We start from the raw sequence: 16,527 nt of genomic DNA, 5'->3' as shown, positions 1-16,527 counted from the left end.
TGTCTGCCTCACTTTCTTGGTGCCATCTCTAGTTTCTCAGGTCATGCTTAACCATCTGGAATTGGAAGAATTGGAAGCATTCTATTTCCAGGGTCACCAAAACCTGGGGAGAAGTCTGAGGCAAGGACAGAGAGTTCTTGGGGGAAAGGGAGAGAATGGAGATCACAGAAGGTCAGAGCTGGGCCTTATCATCACCCTCTGGAGCCCCTTCAAGTACAGCTGAAGAGCAGGAGGCTCAAGGTCTCGCTCAAGGTCACATGCCCTTAATCCAGCCCCTGCTTGGAAGAGGGAGTGTGGAGGAGGGAAGCGGGAGGAGCTTGTCTGCTGTAGCTACTGGGGAAATCAGAGCGTCCCCAACGGGCCCGCAGAGGGGAATGGAAAATCTTTATCTTCTTTTCCTGATCCCTGGCATGCCCAGGAGCAGGAACCTAGCCCAATCCCCCAGACGCCAGGGTGGTGCTGGATCTGGGGTCCCTGGACCGTTTTAGATTCTCCCGGCTTAAAAGAGAGGCAGTTCTGGGATTCCTGAGGCCACTCCTTGTGCAACAGTCCGTTTTGCCAGAAATAACCTGGGAGGCCTTGAGGAGCGTGCAAACGGAGCCCATTGCGTCACGGTTGCTAGGCAACCGGCAGCGTGGTGGAGCCGGTTGTCCGTGTGTTGCCCTCTGGTGGCCGCTCTCGCACACTGCAGGCTCTGTCCCGACCCGGCCGGCTGGAGTAGCACCGCCACCTGGTGGACTCGCTATGGTCAAAGATCCCGTTCAAGCACATTGAGTTCCTCCCCAGGAGACCAGAGGGCCCAGAGAGGTTCCAGGGGGTTCCGCAGCCCTGGGAGGCTCTGAGCAACCAGGGCCAGGATTCCTCAGCCCCACGTTGGCCGTTTCTTCCGGAGCTGGCCCTGCTTCTTGCTTATCCCTGTCCCAGATTCCTCCCAGGCGTTCAGGCCCTCATCTAGAGCCCGAAGCTGGTCAGGAGAGAAGGCACAGACTACCGTGACGCTGTTGTGTTCATGAGGAGGACACGTGCCCATACAGCTGTCCCGGATTGTCATCCAGGTTGAAGCGTCTCCTTCCAGTCGCCCCAGCCCCCTTGGTCTCTGGCGCCACGATGGCCTCTAGCTGCATCTGGCCTCTGACTCCCCTGGCCTACGTGAGGGCAAAAGTTCCCTTAGCTTGGCCAAGGCCAGGTGGAATTTCAGAGAACTTTGCCAGGGAACAGAGGGGAGGTCAAACGCGAAAACCTAGAACATAAGGGTTTGCAGAGCAGATTCCGAAGGCGGGGAAGGCGGTGGCCCCGCGCACGGGCTCGGCAGAGCCGCTTTGCACGCGGCACTCCTTCGTTTCCTGAGCTCTTGATCAGGGTGCCTGGCGGGGGGCGGGGGGTGGGCTCCCCAGTTTGCTCTGAGAGATGCCGCGACCTCACAGGGAGGAACCTGCTTCTTCCCCAGCCGCTGAGAGGGAGAGGCCCCTGAGCCAGGAAGGCTCGGCTCTTCATTGGACACAGCTTGTGTCAGTCATCTCTGCTTGGCAAATAGCTGAGGGCTATGGGCGTTCCGCAGCTGGGAAATGGACACCAAGAGCGTGGGGGCTTTTGAAACCGAATGAGTCCTGGTCCTGCTTGGGGCGGAGGAGGGGGCAGGATGCCTCCCGTAAAACTAGACTTTCAGGCCTCAGATCAACGTGTGAAAAAGTTTCAGTGAAAAGTAGAACCAGACATAACCTCTTGCTGGTGAACATGTCACTCTATGGGGAAGGGCATGAATATGGCCTGAGAGCCAGGAGTCTGGAAGCCCACCGCCAGCCCCCTCTGGTCTCCACCCCGCCCCCACCAAAGGGAGGCAGCAGCCCTTTAGCGAGTGCCAGAGGCCAGAGGCGGCCAACACGCACACTGAGCTGGGGCTGCTTACGGGGAATTCTTCCTCACCCAGAGTGGGGGCTCTGAGAGGCCAGAGGGGGCTGCAGCAAGCCAGAAGTTTGCCAGGTGCCTTGAGGGATAGGAGAGGAAAGAATGGCAGTGGGGGCCGGGCTGGAGGTGGAAGAGAGAAAGACAAGGGATGATGGGACAGTGGCAAACGCATAGAAGGCCTGGGGCCTGGACAATCAGAGCTCTTTTCACTTGGGGACATTCAGAATTTGTCTGGAAGCCTTTGTCGCCCCTGTGTTTCCTCGGACTTTCTCTTCACCGACCCTCCAACCATGTTCTCCGAGGGGGATTGGGCGACTTGGCCAGGGCCTTCTTCCACGTGTAGAGGGGAACCAATGGAAAGGAGCCACCTCCAGCCCTGGTGGCTCAGCTCTAGGGGACTGCTGAGGGGTTAGAGGCCATGGCATTTTGAAGCAACAGACTCTGCTGCTGTCTGCTTTAGACTGGAAGCAGCTTCACGAGTGGGCACCTGCCAGGTGGTGCAGGACGCTTTCTGTAAGTAAGGAGGACAGTGGGCCCATTGCCATCTGCCCCCTGCCCTGCTTTGGCTTTCTGAGTGGGGTTATGGCCACAGCTTGGGCAGCCGCCCAAAGCTTTCATTTATCCTTAGACAACTTCAAGCCCCCTTCAGGCCCGGAGATATGCTAACTCATTCTTCTGCTTGGAGCAAAGAGGGCGGCTGGCATTTCCTTGCTCCGTGCTGAGGATTCAGCTCCCTTGAGACGTCCGATGCCCTTGTGAAAGCTTCTGGCTGTCAGAGCTCACGGACCATCTGCTTGGATTGCCCTGGGCCCCTCCTGTAGGGCACAGAGCCTGGCAATAATGTGTCCCGTTTGGCAGCCTGTGTGACATCTCTTCTTGTATCGTATCAGGTGACTCAAATAATGATCATGCCTGTTGACACTTAGAGCTCTCAGAGGGAATTCTGAGCAGCAATGGAAAGGCGAAACAGAATTCAAGGGCACTGGGGCCAAACGCTGTGCGTACAGCTGGCGCTTAAGCCGCTGTTGCAAGCAGCAATAAAACAGGTTCTGGGCAAGCTTTGGACAGTGGGTTGAAGCCAGGGTGGCACATAAGAAGGCCGAAGTGAGGAGTTTGGTTTCCAGATAAATAAATCATAAAGTGGTCTGAAAGAGAACTTGATGGGTCGTGTGGCTCACCACTTGTGCAAAGAGCAGACTCCAATATTTGTAAGTTTTATGTTCTGGAAGAAAGATTTAATACTTGAGCCCTCTGCTGGGATTATTTTTAATTTAGTTGGAAATGTTTCCTTTTATTGAACAACCCTTTTATCAAGTGCTGACTGAGCAGACAACTGTCGAGATGTCCTCTGCGTGGTGGTGGGTGTCACACTCGGCTTTGCGGGCCTGGAGGAGGAGCAGGGACCTCTCAAGACAGGGCTGCTGGGACCATGGGAGGTGTGGCACGGAGAGGAGGTGGGCACAGCTGGACATGACGCAGGGGCTGGGAGCTGCTGGAATGATAGCGGGGAGAAGAGGGGCACTGAGGAGCGCGCAAAACCAGACTTTCATTTGAGGCTCCCTTAGCATGCCTGTCACAGCACCTGTCCCACTGCACACCCATAAGCTGGACTTGTCTGTCTCCCCTCTAGGCCACAGGGTGGACAGAGACCCAGCCTGAGCCCGTGTTGTACTCCTACTGCCTCCCACACTGCCTGGTCACAGGGGTGCATGAAGTACATAGGGGTGAACAGGTGACAGAGAAGGAAGGGCCAAGAAGTCGAGGACACTGTCCCACTTAGGATCCAGTGAAGGCCAAGGGTGACACTAGTAGAACTTTTAAAGAATTCAGAAAATGTCTCGGTTCTCATGTTTGTTAGTTTCAGTTACAGCTGTCCCTTTCTCTGTGTCTGTCAGTAATAATGCCCTCAAAACTCAAAGAGGCACTGTGGGTTTCTTTCCAAGCCAGCTGGAGGGAGAGATGTTGGTGATCCTACATCCTACTTACCAGACTGATGACTAGACAGTGGCGGGTGGGAAAGAGAAAGTGCCGTTGGAGGGCCCAGGAGCTGTGGGAGACAAGATGGGGAATGGACGGGAAGTGTGAGAGATGGCCCTGGGGCTCCAGTCAGCAGGAAGGTTCGTGTTCCATCGTAGCTGTCCCGTCCCTGCTCCACCAGTGGTTCTTCAAAATGCTAATAATGGAGGGACCAGAGCGTCTTCATGCTGGGTTTTGGAGGGCCTGTCGTGTACATGGCTTTTTTGTGAGAGTGTTCCCAGAGGCTGTGGCCCTTGAAGGCTACCCTTACGCCTCGTATCCTCTCCTCCAGCCTCTGCTTTCTGGGGCCCAGCCCTACCCCCCATTCCCACTATAGCTGAAAGTGACTCTTATTATTGCTTCTCCTTAGTATGGAAATACAAATACGTGGTGTCCGTATTTATTTTAGAAAGGGCAGGAACTGTGCCTATTTCTGTTCTGTCTGCTAAGCCACCGAGAGGCTCTACATAGCCCGTTCTAATGTTTGGGCTGGTTGGTTGGGCCCGTGATCCGTGAGCTCCTTGGCTCTGCCGACGTTGCCTTTGTGGTGGCCACTGCAGTTGACCGGGCCAGCACACAGGGCTGGGAGTCAGGAGTCCTGGGTTCTAGCCTTGCCTCAGGCACTAGCTGGTGAGCTTGGTTATGACCCCTGGTCCTTCTGGGAGATTAAGGGTTGGCTCCAGTGCTCCTGCGGACCTTGTTCTTCCAACAGACCTTGACCGCTGCAGCGCCTGCTCTGGAAAGGGTGGGAAGCAGAGGGCTAAATCCCATTGTAACCCTCCAAAAACCTCTGGGTGAAGTTGCTTGGCTTAAGAACTTTCTCCTTATATTCCTATATTAAATTTTATATTAAATTTTAAAATTTTATATTAAAATTTAAATATATTTTAAAAATAAAATATATTTAAATATATTTTATATTAAATTTATATTAAATTCCTATATTAAATTAAACAAATGCTGCTTAAAATGTTAAAGAGGTTTAATTAACTAAGTATATAAATGGGACTTGCCAGGTGACAGGGAGCATAGGTCTTGGGAGAGCCCACTTCTGCATTCGCTGGGGAATGAGGAACTCAGGGACCACAGTGGGGGGAGGTAAGGTGAGGGGGTAGGGCTGAGCGATGACCTTGGGGAATGACTCTGGGAGTCCTGACTGAATAATCAGATAAAACTCTGAGAGAGAACCAGAATTCAATTAGATGAAAGTTTAACATCCGTAAGAATTGTGCAGTGCTCAGGAGTAAGAAGCATATGAAGAGAAGGCAGGATTCTTTACAGTTAGATGGAAAAATATACAGTTACATACCTTAAGGGCCAAATAAATGCAAAATCAGGTGTGGGCCCTGGCTGGGGTTGTGGACTGGACTCTGATTTGAAACCCAGTAATCAATCACTCGTGTCTAAGGGGGTGGGCTCCTCGGCCACTGCCATCTTGGAGTTAGGAAGTTAGAGACTGGAAATAGGGCTTGATGGGTCCTTAGAATCACCAACGAGGATCCAGTCAGCATCCCAATGCAAATCTCTGATTGACAGCAACCTCAGTTAGCTGAGAAGGAAAATATCTCCCTTCTGGGTAGCTATTTCAGTAGTCCAGGGAAAATATACAACTCAGCACACAAAGGTTTAAGGGAATCCAAACTGTAGTTTTAGTATTTTCAAGTTAAAAGAATTTGTGTGTATATGACTGTCTTCGTCCATTCAGGCTGCTGTAACAGCACACCACAGACTGGGTGGCTTATGCACAATACAAATATATTTCTCACCGTTCTGGAGGTTGGAAGTCCAAGATCAGGGTGCCTGCAGGTTCTGTGTCTAGTGAGAACCCACTTCCTGTTTCATGGATGGTCATCTTGCTGTGTCCTCACCTGGCAGAGGATGAGAGAGCTCCCTGAGGTCTCTTTTCTAAGGGCACTAATCCCATTCGTGAGGGCTCCACCCTCAGGACCTAAGGCCCCATCTCCTTATACCATCACATTGGGAGTTAAGATTTCAACATACGAATTTTAGAGGAAACAAACATTCAGTCTATAGCAATGATACTTTATGGATGTGTAATTTTAAAGAGAATTTAGCTCTTAGAATAATAGACCACCTAACATTCCACTTTAATGTTTGTACTTGAATAATTGTTAGAGACTTCTGATTTTCAGCTGAAATCTAAGTTTACGTATAGATTGGAAATTTAAGAGAATTTTAGCTTCACTGTTTTTTGTATGCTTAATTTATTACATCTCTAAGAGTCACTTTAGTACTTGGGAAGATTTGTCAGTCAGATGAAGTACTTAAAAAGGAATTGAATATATTAAATTTACAAATGCGACTTAAAATGCTAAAGAGGTTTAATTAACTAAGTATATAAATGGGCCTAAACATTAGTCAAACCCTCTCAGAGTGATTGTTAATATTTGCTAGACTTATAAATAGGATCATAAGATTCCTAAGCTGATTTTAAAAGCTTAAAGAAGAGCCATAAATTTCTGAATCTATACATTTCATAAATCAAATATTAATTTTCAAGACCCAAGTAAAGCTATGAATGATCTTTTCTGCGCACAAAAGCCACTCTCAAGGACATAAAAACTTTACTCTAACCAGCGAGCAGGTCTTCAGTGGTGCAGGAGGAGGAAGTGAAGAGGAGAAAATAAGATTTTAGTGTAGGGACTGTCCTGTTCTCAAGGTGAGGCTTGTTAGTCTCTTCCACCCATTGCCAAATGGCTCGTCTCACAGGGAGAGACTATAATTAATGGCACACTCACCGTGTGGGAGATCAGAATAGCTGACGAGGGTATTTGGCAGCTAAGACACTGGGTTAGGTTGTGATGGCTTTGGGCTCCCAGCAGCCCCTCTCAGCAAGCCCTCCAAGGTTGAGTTCCGCTGTTCTGTTAGCTGTGAGTTATTCCTCAAATCATTTCCTCGGAGCACGAATAAGGACGTTCTGTGGTAGAGCCTGAGGTTTTTTTTTCCCAGAGGGCTTTGCAGCTGAGAGCCAGTGGAATGCGGATCAGTCAGAATTCTTTGCACCCAACAGAAGCCAGGTCTTGCCAGTTTAAGCAGTAACAGAGCTGTTGAAAAGCCACTCACAGAAGCGCTGGGAAAATCCAACTCGGAAGTGATACTGGCCAGAACCATGGTCAAAAACATGCCGTAGAAAAAATTTGGTGAGAATGCTGCTGCCACCACTGAGCACAAGATGCCACAGTTCAAGCCCCTGGTGGTGGATGCCATCCCTAGTATTGCTGCCACCCTGCCCCTGGAATGGCCACCAGAAGGATTCTCCACTCTCCTGCTTCTCAGCATCACTAGTACCTGGTCCAGGGTCTCAGGGGGATGCGTCTGATTGAACAAGCTTACATCATGTGATGTGCCCAAGCTGCAGGGAAGGCTGGGAATGAGAGTTGTGGCATTTTAGCTTCTGTGGTGGGAGGTGAGCTCTGACCGCCTCTGAGACTCATAGTAGTGGTGTGTTGGAGCCAGCTTACACGAGCTGATTGTTAAAATTTCAAGGACTTGTAAGCTGGTTGTTGAACACGGCCATCATAAAAAAGTAAATTATAGTAGTGTACTTTCCCCTATTCCTCCTGCAAAGTACAACTAAAACCCCTGGACATTATGCATATAAAAGAAACACAAGAAGACTCTGAAAGGAGGAGAGAAGAAGGCAGACCTGCTGGGAACCTTGGGACCCAAATAATAACACATCAGTGAGGTCCTTGGGATTTCTTTTTCCTCCTATTTCCCAAATATGAAGCTGAAGAAACTGGCAACCCAGAAATGCCAGTGAGTGCAGACAAAAAAGTGCCAACAAAAGTGTGCTCTCTCTGGCCAAAGGACCAGGAAAGGAGCAACAGAGCAAGATGGAAAACTTTCAGACAATAGCTGCGTCCGCACCCCAACCCATGCTAAGAAAGGCTAAGTGGGGAGCCTGGACTTCCGACTTTGAGAGGCTTGACAAGGCTCCTCAACACCCCTGCTGGGGTGTCACAGAAGGCCAAGTAGGGGGCCTGGAACTTCACCCCCACATGGTATTAATGAAGCCCCCTTTCCCCTCCTGCTGGGTGTCTCAGAGGAGGCCTAGTGGAGAGTCAGAACTTTCGCCACTGCCCAGCAGTAGGAGACAGAGAGGAATATCATAGAATGATAAAGGAGTCAATCTACTAAGAAGACGTAATAATCCTAAATATGTATGCACCAAACAACAGGCCTATGAAACATGTGAAGCCAAAACTGATTGATCTGAAAGGAGAAACAGACAAATCACAATTACAGCTGGAGACTTCAACACTCTTATCTCAACGATTGATAGAAAATCAGCAAAGATGTGAAAGTCAACACCACCGTTGACCAACAGGATCAAACAAACAGTAACCCAACAACAGAATACACATTCTTTTCAAGCACTCATGGTGCATATACCAAGATAGACCGTATCCTGGGCCATAAAACAAATTGCAGCACATTTAAAAGAGTTGAAATCATACAGAGTTTGTTCTCTGACCACAGTGGAATCAAACTAGAAAATCAATATCAATCAATCAATGTAGAAAAATAACAGGAAAATCTCCAAAAACTTCTAAATGAAATAACACACTTTTCAATAATCCACGAGTCAAAAAGGAAATCTCAAGGGAAATAAAAAAAAATTATTGAACTGAAAGAAATGAACATACAAGTCAAAATTTGTGGGACACACCTAAAGCAGTGCTGAGAGGGAAATTTATAGCACTGTGCTTACATTGGAAAAGAGGAAAAGTCTAAAATCAATAAGCTAAGCTCCTGGGGCTGGCCTGGTGACATAGTGGTTAAATTTGCATGCTCTGCTTCAGTGGCCTGGAGTTTACTAGTTCAAATCCTGGGCACAGAACTACACACCACTCATCAAGCCATGTGGTGGGGGCATCCCACATACAAAACAGAGGAAGATTGCCACAGATGTTAGCTCAGGAACAATCTTCCTCAAGCAAAAAGAGGAAGATTGGCAATAGGTGTTAGCATAGGGCCAATCTTCCTCACCAAAGAAAACCCCCCAAAAACTAAGCTCCTACCTTGAGAATCTAGAATTAAGATGGTCGAACTAAACCTAGAGCAAACAGAAAGGAGGAAATAATACAGATGAGAGCAGAAATCAGTAAAACTGAAAACAGAAAAACAATAGAGAAAATCAATGAAGCAAAGAGCCTGTTCTTTGAAAAAGTCAATAAAATTGACAAGCCTCCAGCTAGACTGATGAAGAAAAAAAAGAGAGAAGACACAGATGACCGCTATCAGGAATGAAACAGGGCATAGCCTACCAGCCCTGCAGACATTCAAAGACTAATAAGGGAATAATGTGAACACGTCTTGACAACAAACTTGACAACTTAGGTGAAATGGACCATTTCTCAAGGAACACATAGTTCCACAACTCAGTCAACATAAAAGAGGTAATCTGAATAGCCCTATAACAATTAAGGAAATTGAATTCTTAATTTAAAAACTCCAGGAAAAGAAATCTCCATGCCCCAATGGTTTTGCTACAGAATTCTACTAAACACTTGAAGGGGAATTAACACCAATTCTACACAATCTCATCCAGAAAATAGAAGAGGAGAGAATACTTCCTAATTCATTTGATGCAGCTAGTGTTACCCTGATACCAAGACCAGACGAAAGTCATACAAAATAGGACACTAAAAACCAGTATCCTTCATGAATATAGATGCAAGAAATCTTTTTAAAAACTAGGAAATATAATTCAGCAATATAAAAAAGAAGGATAGGGTCCAGCCCCATGGCTGAGTGGCTTAGTTCACGCACTCTGCTTCAGTGGACCAGGATTTCACTGGTTCAGATCCTGGGCGTGGACATGGCATGGCTCGTCAGGCCATGCTGAGGTGGTATCACACACAGCACAGCCAGAAGGACCTACAACTAGAATATACAGCCATATACTGGGGGGCTTTAGGGAGAAGGAGAAAAAAAAAGAAGAAGATTGGCAACAGATGTTAGCTCAGGTGCCAATCTTTAAAAAAAAAAAGAACTATATATTATGAACAAGTGGGGTTTATTCCAGAAATGCAAAGCTTGTTCAATATTCAAAAATCAACCAATGTAATCTGCCATGTTAACACATGATCATATCAATTGATACAGAAAGAAGTGTTTGACCAAATTCAACATCCATTCATGATCAAAACTCTCAGAAAAATAGGAATAGAGGGGAATTTCCTCAGTGTAATAAAGGGCATCTACAAAAAATCTACAGTTAACACTACTTAATGGCGAGAGATTGAATGCGCTCCCACCAAGACTGGGAGCAAGGTAAGGGTGCCCTCTCTCACCACTCTTATTCAACACGGTGCTGGAAGTTCTGGGCAGTGCAATAGACAAGAAAAAGAAATAAAAGGCACACACATCAGAAAGGAAGAAATAAAATAGTCTCCGTGTGCAGATGATGTGATTGTCTATGACAAAACCCCTAAAGAATCTATAGAAACCAAACCAAACCAAACTCCTAGAACTAAGTGACTTGGACAAGGTCACAGGATGTGAGGTAAACACACAGAAATCAATTGTCTATATACTAGCAATAAACACGTGGACCCCAAAATTGAAACTACAGTACTATTGACAGCCATTCAAAAAAATGAACTACTAAGGCATAACTATAACAAAAATTCCTAGGACCCATATGTTGAAAGTGGCACAAAGCTGATGAAAGAAATCAAAGAAGACTCACATAAATGGAGAGACATAGTATGTTCATGGATTGGAAGTGTCAGCCTCATAAAAATGTCAATTCTCCCTAAATTGATATATAGTTTTAATGCAATTTTTATTAAAATCTAAGCAAGATTTTTTACAGATATATACAAGGTTATACTAAAATTTATATGGAAAGGTATAGGAACTATAGCTAAAACAATTTTGAAAAAGAAGAATAGGGGGCTGGCCCCGTGGCCGAGTGGTTAAGTTCGCACGCTCCGCTGCAGGCGGCCCAGGGTTTCGTTGGTTCGAATCCTGGGCGTGGACATGGCACTGCTCATCAAACCACGCTGAGGCAGCATCCCACATGCCACAACTAGAAGGACCCATAACGAAGAATATACAACTATGTACCAGGGGGCTTTGGGGAGAAAAAGGAAAAAAAAATCTTTAAAAAAAACAAAGAAAAATCATTTAATACACCTGAACATCAGGTGAATTACTAAACATCAGAGCTTAGTCTAGCCTACCTTAAAAAAAAAAAAAAAAGAAGAAGAACAATAAAGCGTGATGAATCAGTCTACCTGACTTCAAGACTTATTACCTTGCTACAGTAATCAAAACTGTGTGGTACTGGTAGAGCATTAGACAATGCATTGATGGAACAGAATAGAGGCCTCAGATATACACTCACACAAGTATGCCCAAATGATTTTTGACAAAAAGTGCAAAAGGAATTCAATGGAGGAAAGATAGCTTTTTCGACCAATAATGATGGAGTGATTGGACATCCATGGGCAAAAAGATGAACCTTGACGTCAGTCTCACACCTTATACAAAAATGAGCTCAAAATACTTCCAACATGGTGGTGTAGTGGTTAAGTTTGTGTGCTCCACTTCATCAGCCCAGGGTTTGTGGGTTCAGATCTTGGACGTGGACCTATGCACCGCTTGTGAAGCCATGCTGTGGTGGCATCCCATATACAGAGTAGAGGAAGACTGGCACAGATGTTGGCTCAGGGACCATCTTCCTCAAGCAAAAAGAGGAAGATTGGCAATGGATGTTAGCTCAGAGCTAATCTTCCTCACAAAAAAGAAGAAAAAAATTAGCTCAAAATAGATTGCAGACTTAAATGTAAAAGTTAAAACTATAAAAATTTTAGAAAAAAAGATAGGAGAAAATCTTTGGGATGTAAGTCTAGGCAGAGTTCTTAGACTTGACAAAAAGGCCATGATCTATAATAGGAAAAATTGACAAATTGGACTTCATCAAAATTTTAAAATTTTGCTCTGCAAAAGACCCCAAGAGAATGAAAAGGTAAGTTACAGAGCAGGAGAAGATATTTGCAGACCACCTATCTGACAAAGGACTAGTAAATAGATTATATAAAGAATTCCCCAAACTCAACAGAAAAAAACAAACGATCCAATTTGAAAAATAGGCAAAACACATATAGAAACATTTCACCGGAGAGGATATACAGATAGCAGATAAGCACACGAGAAGACGTTCAGTGTTTTTAGCCCTTAGGGAAATGCAAGTTCAAACTGCAACGAGATATCTCTCCACACCTGTCAGAATGGCTAAAATAAAAAAGAGTGATGACGCCAAGGGCCGATGAAGACATGGGGAAAGTTGACCACTCATACGTTACTGGTAGGAAGGTAAAGTGGGACAGCCACTCTGGAAAGCAGTTTGGTTGTTTCTTACAAACCTGAGCATGCAGTTACCATATGACCCAACAATTGCACTCCTGGCGTTTATCCCAGAGAAGACTTATGTTCACACAAAAACTTGCACACAAATGTTTATAGCAGTTTATTTACAATAGCCCAAACCAGGAAACAACCCAGATGCTCTTCAGTGGGTGAATGGTTAAACAAACTGGAATGCTAGTCAGCAATGAAAAGGAATGAACTTTTTTTTTTTTTAAAGATTTTATTTTTCCTTTTTCTCCCCAAAGCCCCCTGGTACATAGTTGTGTATTTTTTTAGTTGTGGGTCCTTCTAGTTGTGGCATGTGGGATGCCACCTCAGCATGGCCTGATGAGCAGTGCCATGTCCGCCCCCAGGATCCGAACTGGTGAAACCCTGGGCCACCAAAGCAGAGTGCCCGAACTTAACCACTTGGCCATGGGACTGGCCCCCGGGAATGAATTTTTGATATGCACAACAGCCTGTGGGTATCTCCAAAGAATGACGTTGAGTGAAAAAAGCCAGTCCCCAAAGGTTACACACTGAATGATTCCATTTATATAATATTCTGAAAGTGACCAAATTATAGAAATAGAGACAGGTTAGTGGTTTCCAGAGGTTAAGGAGGGGATGTGGGTAGGAGGGAGGTGGGAGAATATAAAAGGGCAGCATGAGGGGTCATCATTGTGATGGCAATGTTCTGTATCTTCATTGTGTCAAGGTCAATATCCTAGTTGTGGTGTTGACCTCAGAGTGAAAAAACTAATTAAAAAAATTAAATGACATAAACTCAAATACATTATATTAAAAACAAAGGTATTAAATACTCAACATTTGTTACTTCCTAATTATTTTATTGCTTTGACTATTATCTGTGCTTTGAAGTTATTTGTGCCCGTTGTATCAATTGGTGGAGATTTTCTATAATGATATGCTACTGTGCGTCTCTTTCCAATTCTGCATTTGGTGACATCGTGTCGCCAGCTTGAAATCAGCCATAGTGGGAGTGTTCACACCACAAAACTGAGCAAACACTGAGAATGAGGTCTCCCCTCCCTTCAGAGCAGGTTGTTACTTTACCAAGACTCTACTACTTATAAGACAAGGAATTTCCCAAACACAGGAAGCAGGTTTAGATACTGGGCACCCCACCCTACTCCCAAAAAGAAAAGTCCATCAAAAAATGGATAATGACTCAGCTCGGTTATGAGAAGAAGTGGAGGCCAGGATCTTCTTCAGCCTATTTTCCCTCTACTTTATTGCTCCTCTCATTTTAGACAAAGGAGTTGTGGACCGTAGGTGAAGAGAATCCTGGGAGAATGGAATCCTGGCTGTTGATAATCTTGTTGTTTTGAATATTCAGTAGAGAAATGGCAGGACAGCGGAACTACGGAAAAATAGAAACTTGTGAGTGCTCAAGTTATCTTTGTACTTTTTTTCCTAGTCAACATCCTCTCTGTTCTTTTTCCGGCAAAATTCTGATCCTTTCTTTAGCACCCTGATCTAGGGACCTTGCAGCTATTGGTTTTGCTCTTCCAACAAACTTTTCCTTCCCATGCTTCTCCATTTGGCCGTAGGTAGGACGCGAGTGGGCAGAGGTGGGCCTGTGGAGGGACATCAGTCTGATCAACCAGCCCATCCCGTAGTGTGGCTGTGGTGACTGGTCCAATGGCAGGTACAGACAAGTTGCTACATTGGCACTGGTGGCATCTGTGCTCTCTGCAAAGAGAGGGCCTCTCTGCCACCAGAGTGTGGCCAACACAGAGCTAGGCAGAGAGGAGACAGACAGACACCGTCTTATTTGGGCTGAGTCCCTGGGAACCCCTGAGGCCCTGTTCCCCGCAGCTCGTCTTTCCTAGCTAAACTCCATTTTTAGCTGAAGCAAATTCTAGCTGAGTTTTTTGGCACGTGCCGCCAACAAAACGCCAAATAAACACACGCTATTTACAGAGGCTCCCCTGGTGTCTGTGGCTTCTCTTCCCTCCTCCGGCTCTCGATCTCTCTCCCCTCTATTTGGAATTTATATATGTGATCTAAAACTGCCAGTCACAACCTAAAACCGTGGGAAACCCCTTTCCTCCTAGAGAGCTGGTTAACTTACAGATAATCTTCAGAGGCCCGGAGTCAACTGCTTCTCTCCTCTGAGCCTCTCTGGAGGCAGCCGGCCACGGAGTCGAGTCGGAGACAGGAAAACAGCGTGATTGCTGTTTTATGGCCTGAAAGAAACATTTGGGCAGGAATACACTTTTTTTTTCAATATAGAAGAAACCTCCAAAAATCAAGCCAAATGTTTTTTGAGAAACGATTTGTGGTAGTAAACTGACTGGTGCTAAGACACCTCCGTCTTCGGCTCCCATATTTCCTGATTTATTTTGGCACCAGGATGTCTGTAGTGCACCATCTAGCCACATGTTAATTTTTTGTCTATGTAAGGGTGTAAACTGCATATGGTTTATTTCAATTAGCTTAATTGTTTTTGGTATTTAATAGCTAATTGTCTTAATTAGCTTCCGAAGCACAACAATGCCGACAACGGTAATGACTACATCTTATCCATATGGTTACAGAAGACGGATGACTCAATCTCCCATCCGCAGGCTGTGCGCGTCCCGGGAGGAGGACCCAGCAGATGTGAGAGGAGGAAGATGGAAGTCCTTCAGAGAGCTGACCTGGCCTTGAATGTAAAAACTGAATATTAAGAATAAATGAGGAAGTGATGGACAGGGGAATAAAACAGGAGAATGAAGGATTTATGTCGGACTTGAGTCATCTATTTTCTTAATGCACATTGCATGGAGTCACGCTGGGTGAATAATAATAACAACAAATTTCACGGTGCCAGCAGGCTGCATTGGCTGTGATCTGAAGAGGCAATGTTTGAAGACCAAACTGTGGGACACTGAAAGTGAGAAATGCCCCATAGTGCAATCTGTCTTAGGAAAAGCTGGTACCAGTCAAAACCTGGGTCACATTTCTTTGGCAAATCTGGCTTAGAAGAAGTTCATAGCTAGTGCCTGGCATATATTAGGAGCTTAATATATGTTTTAATCAGCACCTGTCAGGAAATCCTTTGGGCTCAATCTTCAAAATATATCTAGAACCTGACACGTCGCACCTCCTTAACTGCTACTATCCTGCTCTGATATCTGCCATCATCTATGACCTGCCTGCCTCCACAGCTCCCCGCTTGTCTCCCTGTGTCTCCCTCAGTCCCTACAGTTTATTCCCAACACAACAGCCAGAGGAACTTTTTAAACGTAAATCATATCATATCACTGCTCTTCTCAGAACCTTCTAATGGCTCCCGTCTTATTGGGAATAAAAGCCGGAGTCCTTGCGATGACCACTAAAGTCCCATCCGGTCCTGTCTCCCTTCCTGAGCTCATCTGCTCTTATTTTCCCTACTCCCTCCGCTGTGCCCGCCCTCCATGTCCCTCACATGGTTAGGGCTGCAATGCCCAATTCCGTTCCCTCTAGCCACACGTGGCTAATGACTGTTGCGTGGACAGTGCACCTATAGAACGTCTCCATCATCACAGAGAGTTCTACTGGCCAGTGCTGCTTCTGGGACTTCATGTGGCTGGAAAGGTCTTTCCAAAGACGTCCACATGGCAAACCCTCTCAGCTCCCCAGTCTTGGCAAAAATGTCACCTTCTCCAAGAGGCCCACCCTGCCCACTCATTGCAAAATCTCAGCCCACCGCCCCGCTCCCCGCTCTGCTCACTCCTGCTCCCCTCCCTCTGCTCTGTTTTTCTGTAGCACTTAATACCTTATAGCGATTATACAACTCAGTTATTTATTATGCTCATTGATTACTGTCAGTCTCCCCCATGAAAATGTATGCTCCAAGAATTGGGGTTTCATCAGGTTTTGTCCACTGTGGTGCCCCAGCATCTAGAACAGAGCCTGCCACACAGTTGGTATCCATTAAATATTTGTTGAAGGAATTAGTAATGGGTCAACATTTATTGAACACCTACTGTGTTCCATGCTCTGTGCCAGGCACTGGGGACACATAGAAGAATAAAAGAGACATTGTTCCTGCTGTCATGGAGTTTCTATTCTCAAGGGAGAGACAAGTCAACACATACCTAATACAGATTTGGAAAAGTTCTATGAAAGAGACAAGTAGGGAGCAGACGTAGAGACTATCATGCATTGTATGTGTGTCGGGGTGGGGAGACATTTTTGATGAGGACAAGCCAGCTACATAAGGAAGGGTGGAGG

The 16,527-nt window shown here is 45.9% G+C and overlaps 1 long non-coding RNA gene across 2 annotated transcripts; it reads right to left on the bottom strand.

The window, feature by feature from the left end:
• Window positions 1–3,110: 3,110 nt before the first annotated feature.
• On the bottom strand, window positions 3,111–6,976 carry LOC123278472 (uncharacterized). Of its 2 annotated transcripts, none has more exons than XR_006515862.2 (4): window positions 6,681–6,976; window positions 5,688–5,789; window positions 3,892–3,952; window positions 3,111–3,397 (listed from the first exon to the last, which is right to left on the bottom strand). It is a non-coding gene; the product is annotated as an uncharacterized lncRNA (long non-coding RNA). The 2 variants fall into 2 exon arrangements; XR_011495540.1 differs by having other exon boundaries at window positions 3,111–3,394.
• Between the last annotated feature and the right edge of the window lie 9,551 nt (window positions 6,977–16,527).

The sequence above is a fragment of the Equus asinus genome, chromosome 19 (genome assembly GCF_041296235.1).
Source record: "Equus asinus isolate D_3611 breed Donkey chromosome 19, EquAss-T2T_v2, whole genome shotgun sequence".
Taxonomy (NCBI): domain Eukaryota; kingdom Metazoa; phylum Chordata; class Mammalia; order Perissodactyla; family Equidae; genus Equus; species Equus asinus.
The sequence above is the reverse complement of the archived record's forward strand: the minus strand, read 5'-3'. Positions and strand labels throughout refer to the sequence as shown.